We start from the raw sequence: 13260 nt of genomic DNA, 5'->3' as shown, positions 1-13260 counted from the left end.
GATGGGTGGGCGTATAATGAAAAACTCAAAACTCTGGCAACCTAAAGGTTGCATGTTCAAATCTCATCACAGACCACTTTAGCTAATTAGGTACTTTGGAACTACTTAACATGTTAGCTAACCCTTCCCCTAGCCTTAACTCTTTAACTTAACTACTAACCTTAACCCTAACCCCTAGCTTAGCTAACATTAGCCACCTAGCTGACATTAGCATTAGACACCTAGCCACCTAGCTAACATTAGCCACAGAAAATTGGAATTCGTAACATATCATACTGTACGTTTTGCAAATTCAAAACATGTTGTACAAATTGGAATTCGTTACATATTGTACGAATTGCAATTTGTAACATATACGAAATGGATGATGGACATCCACAAATCAATACATACCATATGACTTGACCATACGTAACATATCATACTAATTGGAGTATATCGGATTTATATTTATTATGTTACCCCTGTCTACCCCTGAGTCCAGGTTGAACAGAGAGATGGATCATATGTCTCTGAGGAGAGTGTTTTTATTGCTTTTGGATCGAATGAGGACAACTCTGTTGAAAGGAAGAAGATAAGTAGTAGAAAGGATTTTGAAGAGATGATCTCAGACATTCTAATCACAAAACCGGGGCAATCTAACTTCCTCATTTTTACACATAGATACAGTCCTAGAGATAGTGTAACTCAAGAAAGACACCTGGCTCATATGCTGTTGGTAGTAAATGGTGGGATATTTCCCAGAGGATTGGTGAAATGGGATCGAAAAGAAAATGGGAGCTGAATGTTATACTGTGCTGACGCTCAAAGTGAATCCCCTAAAAGAAACATTAACAATACAGAAATGCAGCTAATCAATACATCTGCTGTTTATTGTTAATTGAAGTCCTTTAGCTTGGTTTACTTTTCCTCACCCAGCTGGAAATAATTGACACGTGACAAGGTGTATGTGTGTTTGTTAGTGTGCAGAGCTTGAGGGAGCACAAACAGACACACACACACATGCACACACAAACACACTCACTCACACACACATGTACACACACACACACACTGGTGACCCTCGGTACAGCTCTGGAGTTATCCTCTCCAGTGTTGGAGAAGGTTGCCACAGCAACAGTGGATTTGTTCTGGCGTGGTTTCTGTCCTCACAGTTTGGGCTCCCAGCATCATCCATCCAGTTATATCCTCCTCTGATCTATCCATCCTTATATCCTGCTCTGAACCACGAGGGCTCAATACAGCACAGCAGAGGAACAGAGCAGCAGAGGAGGAACCAATAACTTCCAATGAAATCAATACAGTTAGTTCTACGGTATCAACATGTTAGCCCCTAAAAAGGGACCAGCTCCCTAGCTGGACATAGTTGTGATGACCTATTCTTATATTTTGGTAACAGCTCTCGGCTGTGCTTCCCTTGGTAGTCTGTAACAGTTTGCAAGCCCTGCCACATCCGACGAGCATTGGAGCCGGTGTAGTGCGATTCGATCTTAGTCCTGTATTGACACTTTGCTTGTTTGATGGTTCGTCGGAAGGCATAGCGAGATTTCTTATAAGCTTCCGGGTTAGAGTCCTGCTCCTTGAAAGCGGCGGCTCAGTGCGGATGTTGCCTGTAATCCATGGCTTCTGGTTGGGGTATGTACGTACAGTCACTGTGGGGATGATGTCATCGATACACTTATTGATGAAGTCAGTGACTGATGTGGTGGTGTCCTCAATGCCATCAGAAGAATCCTGGAACATATTCCAGTCTGTGCTATCAAAACAGTCCTGTAGCTTAGCATCTGCTTCATCTGACCACTTTTTTATTGACCGAGTCACTGGTGCTTCCTGCTTTAATTTTTGCTTGTAAACAGGAAGCAGGAGGATAGAATTATGGTCAGATTTGGCAAATGGAGGGCGAGGGGGGGCTTTGTATGCGTCTCTGTGTGTGGAGTAAAGGTGGTCTAGAGTTTTTTTTCCCTCTGGTTGCACATTTAACATGCTGATAGAAATTTGGTAAAACAGATTTAAGTTTCCCTGCATTAAAGTCCATGGCCACTAGAAGCGCCACCTCTGGATGAGCGTTTTCCTGTTTGCTTATGGCGGAATACAGCTCATTGAGTGCGGTCTTAGTGCCAGCATCAGTTTACGGTGGTATGTAAACACCTACGAAAAATACAGATGAGGTCTACAGCTTATCATGAGATACTCTACCTCAGGTGAGCAAAACCTTGAGACTTCCTTAGATATTGTGCACCAACTGTTGTTTACATATATGCATAGTCCACCATCCCTTGTCTTACCTGTTCTATCCTGCTGATACAGCGCATAACTAGCCGCCTGTCTGCTGATAATGTTGTCGTTCAGCCACGACTCTGTGAAGCATAAGATTTTACAGCTTTTAATGTCCCGTTGGTAGTTTAATCTTCCTCGTAGGTCGTTGATTTTATTTTCCAATGATTGCACGTTAGTTAGTAGAATGGAGGGCAGGGGGGGGGGGGGGGTTATTCGATCACCTACGAATTCTCAGAAGCCAGCCTGACCTCTGACCTCTTTTTCTCTGTCGTCTTTTCACGCAAATAACAGGGATTTGGGCCTGTTCCCGGGAAAGCAGTATGTCATTCACGTCGGGCTCATCGGACTCATAAAAGGAAAAAAAGCTTCTGCCAGTTCATGGTGAGTAATCACTGTTCTGATGTCCAGGTGTTATTTTCGGTCATAAGAGACGGTAGCAGCAACATTATGTACAAAATAAGTTAAAAACAACTAGGCGGCACACAGGGAATAGGAGGGGCCTGGGTGGAGGGGGAGTGAAGGTGCCCTTTCCAACGTGTCCTTCTGTACGTTTCTCTCCCTGTCAGGGGTGTGTCTCTGTTTCTCTGTTCCATATAGGCTAATAGATGAGAATGCACTACTGAATGGGTTTTCAAATTTGGATGTCGACTCAAGGTCCTGAAGCAGCACTGATGGTTTGCTTTCAGTCAGTCAACTTTGGTACAACATACTATGGACAACACTCTCGGTTGAAGGAAATACAATCACGCTTTCCACTGGTGATAAATGTGAGGCTTGGTGAGATTTTACTCCCCCCTTACTGAGATTTACTGTCAGGGCCCAGGTCTGGCAGAATATCTGCAGAAGATCTAAATGCTGCTGTAGGCCCACCTTGGTTGGTGACAGAATCACCAGATCATCAGCAAACAGTAGACATTTGACTTCAGATTCTAGAAGGGTGAGGCTGGGTGCTGCAGACTTTTCTAGTGCCTTCGCCAATTTGTTGATATTTTTGTTGAAGAGGGTGGGGCTTAAGATGCATCCCTGTCTCACCCCACTGCCCTGTGGGAAGAAATGTGTGTTTTTTTCCTATTTTAACCGCACACTTGTTGTTTGTGTCCATGGATTTTATAATGTTGTATATTTTTCCCCAAACACCACTTTCCATCCATTTGTATAGCAGACCCTCATGCCAAATTGAGTCTAAAGCTTTTTTGATATCAACAAAGCATGAGACGACTTTGCCTTTGTTTTGGTTTGTTTGGAACAAAATTGGGGTGTGCAGGGTGAATACGTGGTCTGTCGTATGATAATTTGGTAAAAGGACAATTTGACATTTGCTCAGTACATTGTTTTCATTGAGGAAATGAATGAGTCTGCTGTTAATGATAATGCAGAGGATTTTTCCCAAGGTTGCTATTGACGCATATCCCACTGTAGTTATTGGGGTCAAAATTTGTCTCCACTTGTGTATTTGAGTGATCAGTCCTTGGTTCCAAATATTGGAGAAGATGCCAGAGCTAAGGATGATGTTAAAGAGTTTTAGTATAGTCATTTGGAATTTGTTGTCTGTATATTTTATCATTTCATTGAGGATACCATCAACACCACAGGCTTTTTTGGGGTTGGAGGGTTTTTATTTTGTCCTGTAGTTTATTCAAGGCAATTGGAGAATCCAGTTGGTTCTGGTAGTCTTTAATAGTTGATTCTAAGATTTGTATTTGATCATGTATATGTTTCTGCTGTTTGTTCTTTGTTTTAGAACCAAAAAGATTGGAGAAGTGCTTTACCCATACATCTCCATTTTGGATAGATAATTATAGTTAGAAGTAGTTAGAGTCTATGGATTCTTCAATTACATTGAGCTGATTTCTGACATGCTGTTCCTTCTTTTTCCCTAGTTTATGCCTGTATTGTTTTAGTGATTCACAATAGTGAAGGTGTAGACTCAGATTCTCTGGGTCTCTATGTTTTTGGTTGGACAGGTTTCTCAATTTCTTTCTTAGGTTTTTGCATTCTTCATCAAACCATTTGTCAATGTTGTTCCTTTTCTTCGGTTTTCTGTTTGACATTTTTAAATTTTATAGGGAAGCTGTAAGATCAAATATACTGTTAAGATTTTCTACTGCCAAGTTTACACCTTCACTATTACAGTGGAACATCTATAGCATTTCTTAATACTACTCAATTCCTTTGGCTTTGATGCCTCATTATTAACAATTGCTCTGTTCAAGTAGGCTGTGATTTTGCTGTGGTCTGATAGGGGTGTCAGTGGGCTGACTGTGAACGCTCTGAGAGACTCTGGGTTGAGGTCAGTGATAAAGTAGTCTACAGTACTACTGCCAAGAGATGAGCTATAGGTGTACCTACCATAGGAGTCCCCTTGAAGCCTACCATTGACTATGTACATACCCAGCGTGCGACAGAGCTGCAGGAGATGTGACCGTTTTTTTTTGGTTATGTTGTCATGGTTGTGCCTAGGGGGGCATATGGGGGAAGGAATGCTGTCACCTCCAGGTAGGTGTTTGTCCCCCTGTGTGTATCTGAGGGTGTCAGGTTATTGTCTGGTTCTTGCGTGTAAGTCGCCACAGACTAGTACATGTCCCTGGTCCTGGAAATGATTGATTTCCCCCTCCGGGATGGAGAAGCTGTCTTCATTAAAGTATGGGGATTCTAGTGGGGGGATATACAGTGCCTTGTGAAAGTATTTGGCCCCCTTGAACTTTGCGACCTTTTGCCACATTTCAGGCTTCAAACATAAAGATATAAAACTGTATTTTTTTGTGAAGAATCCACAACAAGTGGGACACAATCATGAAGTGGAACGACATTTATTGGATATTTCAAACTTTTTTAACAAATCAAAAACTGAAAAATTGGGCGTGCAAAATTATTCAGCCCCTTTACTTTCAGTGCAGCAAACTCTCTCCAGAAGTTCAGTGAGGATCTCTGAATGTTCCAATGTTGACCTAAATGACTAATGATGATAAATACAATCCACCTGTGTGTAATCAAGTCTCCGTATAAATGCACCTGCACTGTGATAGTCTCAGAGGTCCGTCAAAAGCGCAGAGAGCATCATGAAGAACAAGGAACACACCAGGCAGGTCCGAGATACTGTTGTGAAGAAGTTTAAAGCCGGATTTGGATACAAAAAGATTTCCCAAGCTTTAAACATCCCAAGGAGCACTGTGCAAGCGATAATATTGAAATGGAAGGAGTATCAGACCACTGCAAATCTACCAAGACCTGGCCGTCCCTCTAAACTTTCAGCTCATACAAGGAGAAGACTGATCAGAGATGCAGCCAAGAGGCCCATGATCACTCTGGATGAACTGCAGAGATCTACAGCTGAGGTGGGAGACTCTGTCCATAGGACAACAATCAGTCGTATATTGCACAAATCTGGCCTTTATGGAAGAGTGGCAAGAAGAAAGCCATTTCTTAAAGATATCCATAAAAAGTGTTGTTTAAAGTTTGCCACAAGCCACCTGGGAGACACACCAAACATGTGGAAGAAGGTGCTCTGGTCAGATGAAACCAAAATTGAACTTTTTGGCAACAATGCAAAACGTTATGTTTGGCGTAAAAGCAACACAGCTCATCACCCTGAACACACCATACCCACTGTCAAACATGGTGGTGGCAGCATCATGGTTTGGGCCTGCTTTCTTCAGCAGGGACAGGGAAAATTGTTAAAATTGATGGGAAGATGGATGGAGCCAAATACAGGACCATTCTGGAAGAAAACCTGATGGAGTCTGCAAAAGACCTGAGACTGGGACGGAGATTTGTCTTCCAACAAGACAATGATCCAAAACATAAAGCAAAATCTACAATGGAATGGTTCAGAAATAAACATATCCAGGTGTTAGAATGGCCAAGTCAAAGTCAAGACCTGAATCCAATCGAGAATCTGTGGAAAGAACTGAAAACTGCTGTTCACAAATGCTCTCCATCCAACCTCACTGAGCTCGAGCTGTTTTGCAAGGAGGAATGGGAAAAAATTTCAGTCTCTCGATGTGCAAAACTGATAGAGACATACCCCAAGCGACTTACAGCTGTAATCGCAGCAAAAGGTGGCGCTACAAAGTATTAACTTAAGGGGCTGAATAATTTTGCACGCCCAATTTTTCAGTTTTTGATTTGTTAAAAAAGTTTGAAATATCCAATAAATGTTGTTCCACTTCATGATTGTGTCCCACTTGTTGTTGATTCTTCACAAAAAAATACAGTTTTATATCTTTATGTTTGAAGCCTGAAATGTGGCAAAAGGTCGCAAAGTTCAAGGGGGCCGAATACTTTCGCAAGGCACTGTAGGTAGCACACAGGAGGACATTTTACTTTTGAATATCTAGCCAAATGTAGAATGTTCCTGTTTTGATTAATTTAATGGAGTTAGTTAGGTCTGCTCTATACCAAATTAGCAAACCCCCTGAGTCCCTTACTTGTTTCACACCTGGTAGTTTGGTGGATGGGACTATCAGCTCCCTGTAACCTAGAGGGCAACCAGTGGGTCCGTCTCCTCTATACCATGTTTCTTGTAGGATGACAATGTCTGTATTTCCGATTTCTTTGATGAAGTACAGGTTCCTGCTCTTTAGGCCAAAGGCAGATGACCTCAGGTCTTGGATATTCCAGGATGAGATAATGAAGGCTTTGTGTTTCATAAAGTGTCCAATGTTGTTGGTCATGTTGTTTGGCCTCAGGCCAGTAAGTGTGAGCAGAGCCACCTGAGCATCTGGTACATGCCATTGGCTTGGGCTAGTGTAAGAGTGGGAGTTGGGCCTGTTTGCCTACTCACGGCCTGGGTGTATGTGTGACTTCCATGTTGAGGCCCTCTTTGCGGGGGTGTGGTGCATGGGGTGGGCAGGAAGGGCATAGGTCTGATCTGAGGGGGCCTAAATGGGGTGTGGGCATGGTTGGGGTGGGGGTGTGGATGTGGCTGGTGGTGTTGTGGTCTGGATGTAGGTCCTGTTGGCATGGGTCCTCTATGTGTAGGTTCAACCTGGGAGGGAGTCTATTGATCTGTTGCTCATGTGTGAAGTTTTGGGGCTGTGTTTGAGATCGATGTCCTTCTTCCTGCTGGTCCAGGCGAAGGTGGGCACTGCTGCCTTGTATAGGTGGACCTGGTCATAAAGGCTGTTCAAGTCCAGGATGGACTGGTTTGCCAGGTAAACACTTGGTTTTGAGGCACATTCACAGGAAATACTTGCATTTACCTGCTGTATGATAGCAGGGTGGAAGTATTTTCGTGGTAACAGGGTGGATATAACCACTTGTGCGTTGGGGAAAGTAGAATAAGCTTTTTCAATCACTCCCTTCAGTGCTGTGGCCACTCTTTCCTGCTGTGCTCTCTGCCTGTGTGTATTATTATGTGGCAAGGTGAACCTAGTTGGTCCTCAGACAGAAGGTCTAGGGTGCGCTGGGTGTTTGGGCACCAGAGTTTAGACACAGTGTGTTTGGGAAAAAGTTTTTTTTCTTGTATATATAAGGAGTGTATGTCTTCAGTGGGTGTGGGGTGGTTGTCAGGAGGGCTATCAGGGTGGCTGACAGGGGGGCGGTTCTCAGAGGGGGTGAGATCCCCTGGGATTGGGGTTCTTCATTTGTCTGTCCCGCTGTGATGTCGACATGGTCAGGGTCTGGGGTGGACTGTTCTGCTCTGGTGTCGAGACTTTTGTCGGGAGCTGAGGTGGGCTGTTCTGCTGGCTTCTCTGCAGGGATGGCCTACTCTCTAGTGGGTTGTTCTCTGTCACACGCCATCCCCTTCACCCTCTCCTCCAGCATTGTGATCCTCTCCTCTAGTGCTCCTGCTTTTTCTCCTGTTGAAGTTGTCTCACCACAGTGCAGATATGTCTCTCTCCGCCTCCAGTTCTCTGGATCTGGTTAAGGGGGTGTTGTTATGCTAGTCTGTTGTCTTGGTCTGTGCTGACTGGAGTGTAATCACCTGCTGTTCCAGCTCCACCTGCCTTACCTCCAGGTGGGTAAATAGATCCTTTATTTCAATGAGGGAGTAGGACTCTGTGCTGGGATGTTGACTTTCCGCTTGGGGTTGCTCGTCTGTGGGGTTATATAATTAATAGGTCTGGTCTGACCCGCTCGGGGTGGGGGTATCTTTCCCAAGGGAGAGCTTCTCCTGCTGAGCTAATTCTTTGATTAGGTGAAAGTCCAGCTGAAACTGTTTGGGGTTACCCTATACCAATACTGTTCCAGACTTTTATATTAGCTGATTCAAAGTCCTCGTTGTCTAGAATCCTGAGTTTCCACCCCTTGGTAATACCCCCCCTCTTAACAGAGAGGTAGTGTGCTAATATAGCACTGTGCCATGCCAGGGGATGGTCTTTGTGGAAGATGAGTTTGCTGATGTTCCTATTTTTATAATAGTCAGCAAAAAGTGTCTCATGATTTTCTATAAGGAGCTTCATTTTGTGCTCTTTTCGTTTCTTATCATTCTTTACATACACAGGGTACTGTATTTTAATTACCTCTGAACAGCGGGAGGCAGCTTCTAAGGCCTCTCCATTTGGTTGGAGTAGACAGTACGAGTCTCCTGCCATTGTTGGGCTAAAGGGCTTTGACAGCTCTCACTTGACACGTCACTGATAATTGAAGTGATATCAAGCTTGGCAGCCTTAATTTAGCGTTCAGTCCTTATAAAGTAAAGTAATATATTTTTCTTCTTGGCTTTTGGAAATAAAATATAGCTTCAGACTAAACATTACTCACTCAGTTCCAGGTTGGATGGTGTTTTCAGGTTCTGTTGTTTTCCAGAGCATTTGCTGTATAGCTTTGGAAAAATAATCTTTGGTAGTTGTACTCCTTCCAGGTGATTCCGTAATTCCGTCCAAAATCAGGTTGTAGGATTTGAGTTTTGATTTGGAGTGAAGGTTATGTTGTAGAGGGTAGCATCCTGTATATGTCCCTGACTAAAAAAAAATCAAAGTTTAAATCCATATTTTTTAAGAACATGCTGAAAAATGCTCATCTGCTCGTGACCTCTCTCTATCTCTCTCTCTCTCAGGAACATCCCATTCCAAAATCATGGGCATTAATATGGAGTTCGTCCCCCCTTTGATGCTATAACAGCCTCCACTCTTCTGGGAAGGCTTTCCACTAGATGTTGGAACATTGCTGCGAGGACTTCCATTCAGCCACAAGCGTTAGTGAGGTTGGGCACTGATGTTGGGTGATTAGGCCTGGCTCACAGTCGGCGTTCCAATTCATCCCAAAGGTGTTCGATGGGGTTGAGGTTGGGGCTCTGTGCAGGCCAGTCAAGTTTTTTCACAATGATCTCGACAAACCATTCTGTATGGACCTTGCTTCGTGCACGGGGGCATTGTCATGTACTCCGACTGTGTGGCCATACACGCCTCCAACTCAATCATCAAGTTTGCAGACAACACAACAGTTGTGGGCTTGATTACCAACAACGACGAGACAGCCTACAGGGAGGAGGTGAGAGCACTCTGAGTGTGGTGTCAGGAAAACAACCTCTCACTCAATGTCAACAAAACTAAAGAGATGATCGTGGACTTCAGGTACAGGTGCATCAAAGCTGGGACCGAGAGACTGAAAAACAGCTTCTATCTTAAGGCCACCAGACTGCTAAACAGCAATCACTAACTCAGAGAGGCTGCTGCCTACATTGAGACCCAATCACTGGCCACTTTAATGCAACTCTAAATAATGCCACTTTAATAATGTTTACATATCTTACATTACTCATATCACATGTACAGTGTATACTGTATTTTATACCATCTATTGCACCTTGCCTATGCCGCTTGGCCATCACTCTTCCATTGACTTACAAGTACATATTCTCGTTCACCCCTTTAGATTTGTGTGTATTAGGTAGTTGTTGGGGAATTGTTAGATTACTTGTTAAATATTACTGCACTGTCGGAACTAAAAGCACAAGCATTTCACAAACACTTGCATTATCATCTGCTAACCATGTGTATGTGACAAATAAAATTTGATTTTTTAAATTTAGAAACAGGAAAGGGCCTTCCCCAAATTGTTGCCACAAAGTTGGAAGCACAGAATAATCTAGAATGTCATTGTATGCTGTAGTGATAAAATGTATCTTCACTGGAACTAAGGGACCTAGCCTGAACCATGACAAACAGCCCCAGACCATTAGTCCTCCTCCACCAAAATGTACAGTTGCAATATGCACACGTTTCCACTGCTCCAGAGTCCAATGGCGGCGAGCTTTACACCACTCTAGCCGACGCTTGGCATTGCACATGGTGATCTTAGGCTTGTGTACGGCTGCTCGGCCATGGAAACCCATTTCATCTGATCCCTCAGATCCCTGAGATACAGAGAGAGATAGGGAGAAAAAGAGACAGACAGACAGAGAGAGATAGGGAGAAAGAGAGAGACAGACAGAGAGAGAGAGCGCGTGCAAGAGAGAGAGCAGATTCTGATACGTCACTAACAAGTGCACTTACCAGGATAAATTCCTCTTTCACTAAGAGCGTTTGTACCTGCTCTCTGATTGTTTTGGGGAACAATAGTAGATGCTTCTGCTGGGAACTTCTCTCTCTTCTTCTCTGGCAGTTTGCCAGCTGCTGTGTGTCTGTGAAGAACTCCCTGACCAGTGTCTTGAGTTGCCATGGTGATACGACTGCTTCTGTTGAATAGCTCTGAGACATGAAGGTGAGACATAATAACGTTGTTTGAGCAAGAGAGACTGTTCAATAACTCATTGTTACTTATTTTATCCAACTTCTATATACACACTATCGTTCAAAAGTTTGGGGTCACGTAGAAATGTCCTTGTTTTCCATGAAAACATACATGAAATGAATGAATAGGAAATATAGTCAAGACGTTGACAAGGTTATAAATAATTATTTTTAATTTAAATAACAATTGTGTCCTTCAAACTTTGCTTTCGTCAAAGAATCCTCAATTTGCAGCAATTACAGCCTTGCAGACCTTTGGCATTCTAGTTGTCAATTTGTTCAGGTAATCTGAAGAGATTTCACCCCAAGCTTCTTGAAATCACCTCCCACAGGTTGGATTGGCTTGATGGGCAATTCTTACTTACGCTGCTCCCGCAACAGCTCAATATGGTTGAGATCCGGTGACTGTGCTGGCCACTCCATTATAGACAGAATACCAGCTGACTGCTTTTTCCCTAAATAGTTCTTGCATAGTTTGGAGCTGTGCTTTGGGTCACTGTCCTGTTGTAGGAGGAAATTGGCTCCAATTAAACGCCATCCACAGGGTATGGCATGGTGTTGCAAAATGGAGTGATAGCCTTCCTTCTTCAAGATCCCCTTTACCCTGTACAAATCTCCCACTTTACCACCACCAAAGCACCCCCAGACCATCACATTGCCTCCACCATGCTTGACAGATGGCGTCAAGCACTCCTCCAGCATCTTTTCATTTTTTCTGCGGCTCACGAATGTTCTTCTTTGTGATCCAAACACCTCAAACTTAAATTTGTCTGTCCACAACACTTTTTTCCAATCTTCCTCTGTTTAGTGTCTGTGTTCTTTTGCCCATCTTAACCTTTTATTTTTATTGGCCAGTCTGAGATATGGCTTTTTCTTTGCAACCCTGCCTAGAAGGCCAGCATCCCGGAGTCACCTCTTCACTGTTGATGTTGAGACTGGTGTTTTGTGGGTACTATGTAATGAATCTGCCAGTTGAGGACTTGTGAGGTGTCTGTTTCTCAAACTAGACACTCTAATGTACTTGTCCTCCTGCTCAGTTGTGCAACTGATTGGAAAGCTGCTGCGGTCAACCTATCTTCGAAGGGGGAGACACTTTAGACCCAAACTGCTAAGGACCGATATCTATCCTACCCTGCCTTTCTAAGGTCAGTTAACAAGCTAATTTAACAAACAGATCACCGACCATTTCGAATCCCACCGTACCTCCTCCGCTAATCAATCTGGTTTCCGAGCTGGTCATGGGTGCACCTCAGCCACGCTCAAGGTCCTAAACAATATCATAACCGCTATTGATAAGAGACAATACTGTGCAGCCGTATTTATCGACCTGGCCAAGGCTTTTGACTCTGTCAATCAACACATTCTTATCGGCAGACTCAACAGCCTTGGTTTCTCAAATGACTGCCTCGCCTGGTTCACCAACTACTTCTCTGATAGAGTTCAGTGTGTCAAATCGGAGGGCCTGTTGTCCGGACCTCTAGCAGTCTCTATGGGGGTGCCACAGGGTTCAATTCTCAGGCCGACTCTCTTCTCTGTATACGTCAATTATGTCGCTCTTGTTGCTGGTGATTCTCTGATCCACCTCTACGCAGACAACACCATTCTGTATACTTCTGGCCCTTCTTTGGACGCTGTGCTAACTAACCTCCAGACAAGCTTCAATGCCATACAATTCTCCTTCCGTGGCCTCCAACTGCTCTTGAATGCAAGTAAAACTAAATGCATGCTCTTCAACCATCGCTGCCCACACCTGCCCGCCCGTCCAGCATCATTACTCTGGACGGTTCTGACCTAGAATATGTGAACAACTACAAATACCTTGGTGTCTGGTTAGACTGTAAACTCTCCTTCCAGACCCACATTAAACATCTCCAATCCAAAATTAAATCTAGAATTGGCTTCCAATTTGCAACAAAGCATCCTTCACTCATGCTGCCAAACATACCCTCGTTGTAACGGATGTCGTCGGGAGAAAGAAAGGAAGACCAAAGCGCAGCGTGGTACGTGTTCATGATGATGTTTAATTAAAACTCAGAACACTAAACAATAAATGACAACGTGAATTTACAAAACCGAAACAGTACCGTGTGGCCCAAACACTCACATGGAAACAAACACCCACAAACCAAAAGTGAAACACAGGCTACCTAAGTATGATTCTCAATCAGGGACAACAATTGACAGCTGCCTCCAATTGAGAACCATACTAGGCCGAACTCAAAAACCAACATAGAAAAACAAACATAGACTGCCCACCCGAACTCACAACCTGACCATACTAAAACAAAGACAAAAACAAAGGAACTAA

The sequence above is a fragment of the Oncorhynchus clarkii genome, chromosome 16 (assembly GCF_045791955.1).
Source record: "Oncorhynchus clarkii lewisi isolate Uvic-CL-2024 chromosome 16, UVic_Ocla_1.0, whole genome shotgun sequence".
NCBI classification, from domain to species: domain Eukaryota; kingdom Metazoa; phylum Chordata; class Actinopteri; order Salmoniformes; family Salmonidae; genus Oncorhynchus; species Oncorhynchus clarkii.
This window is presented reverse-complemented; position numbering follows the sequence as displayed.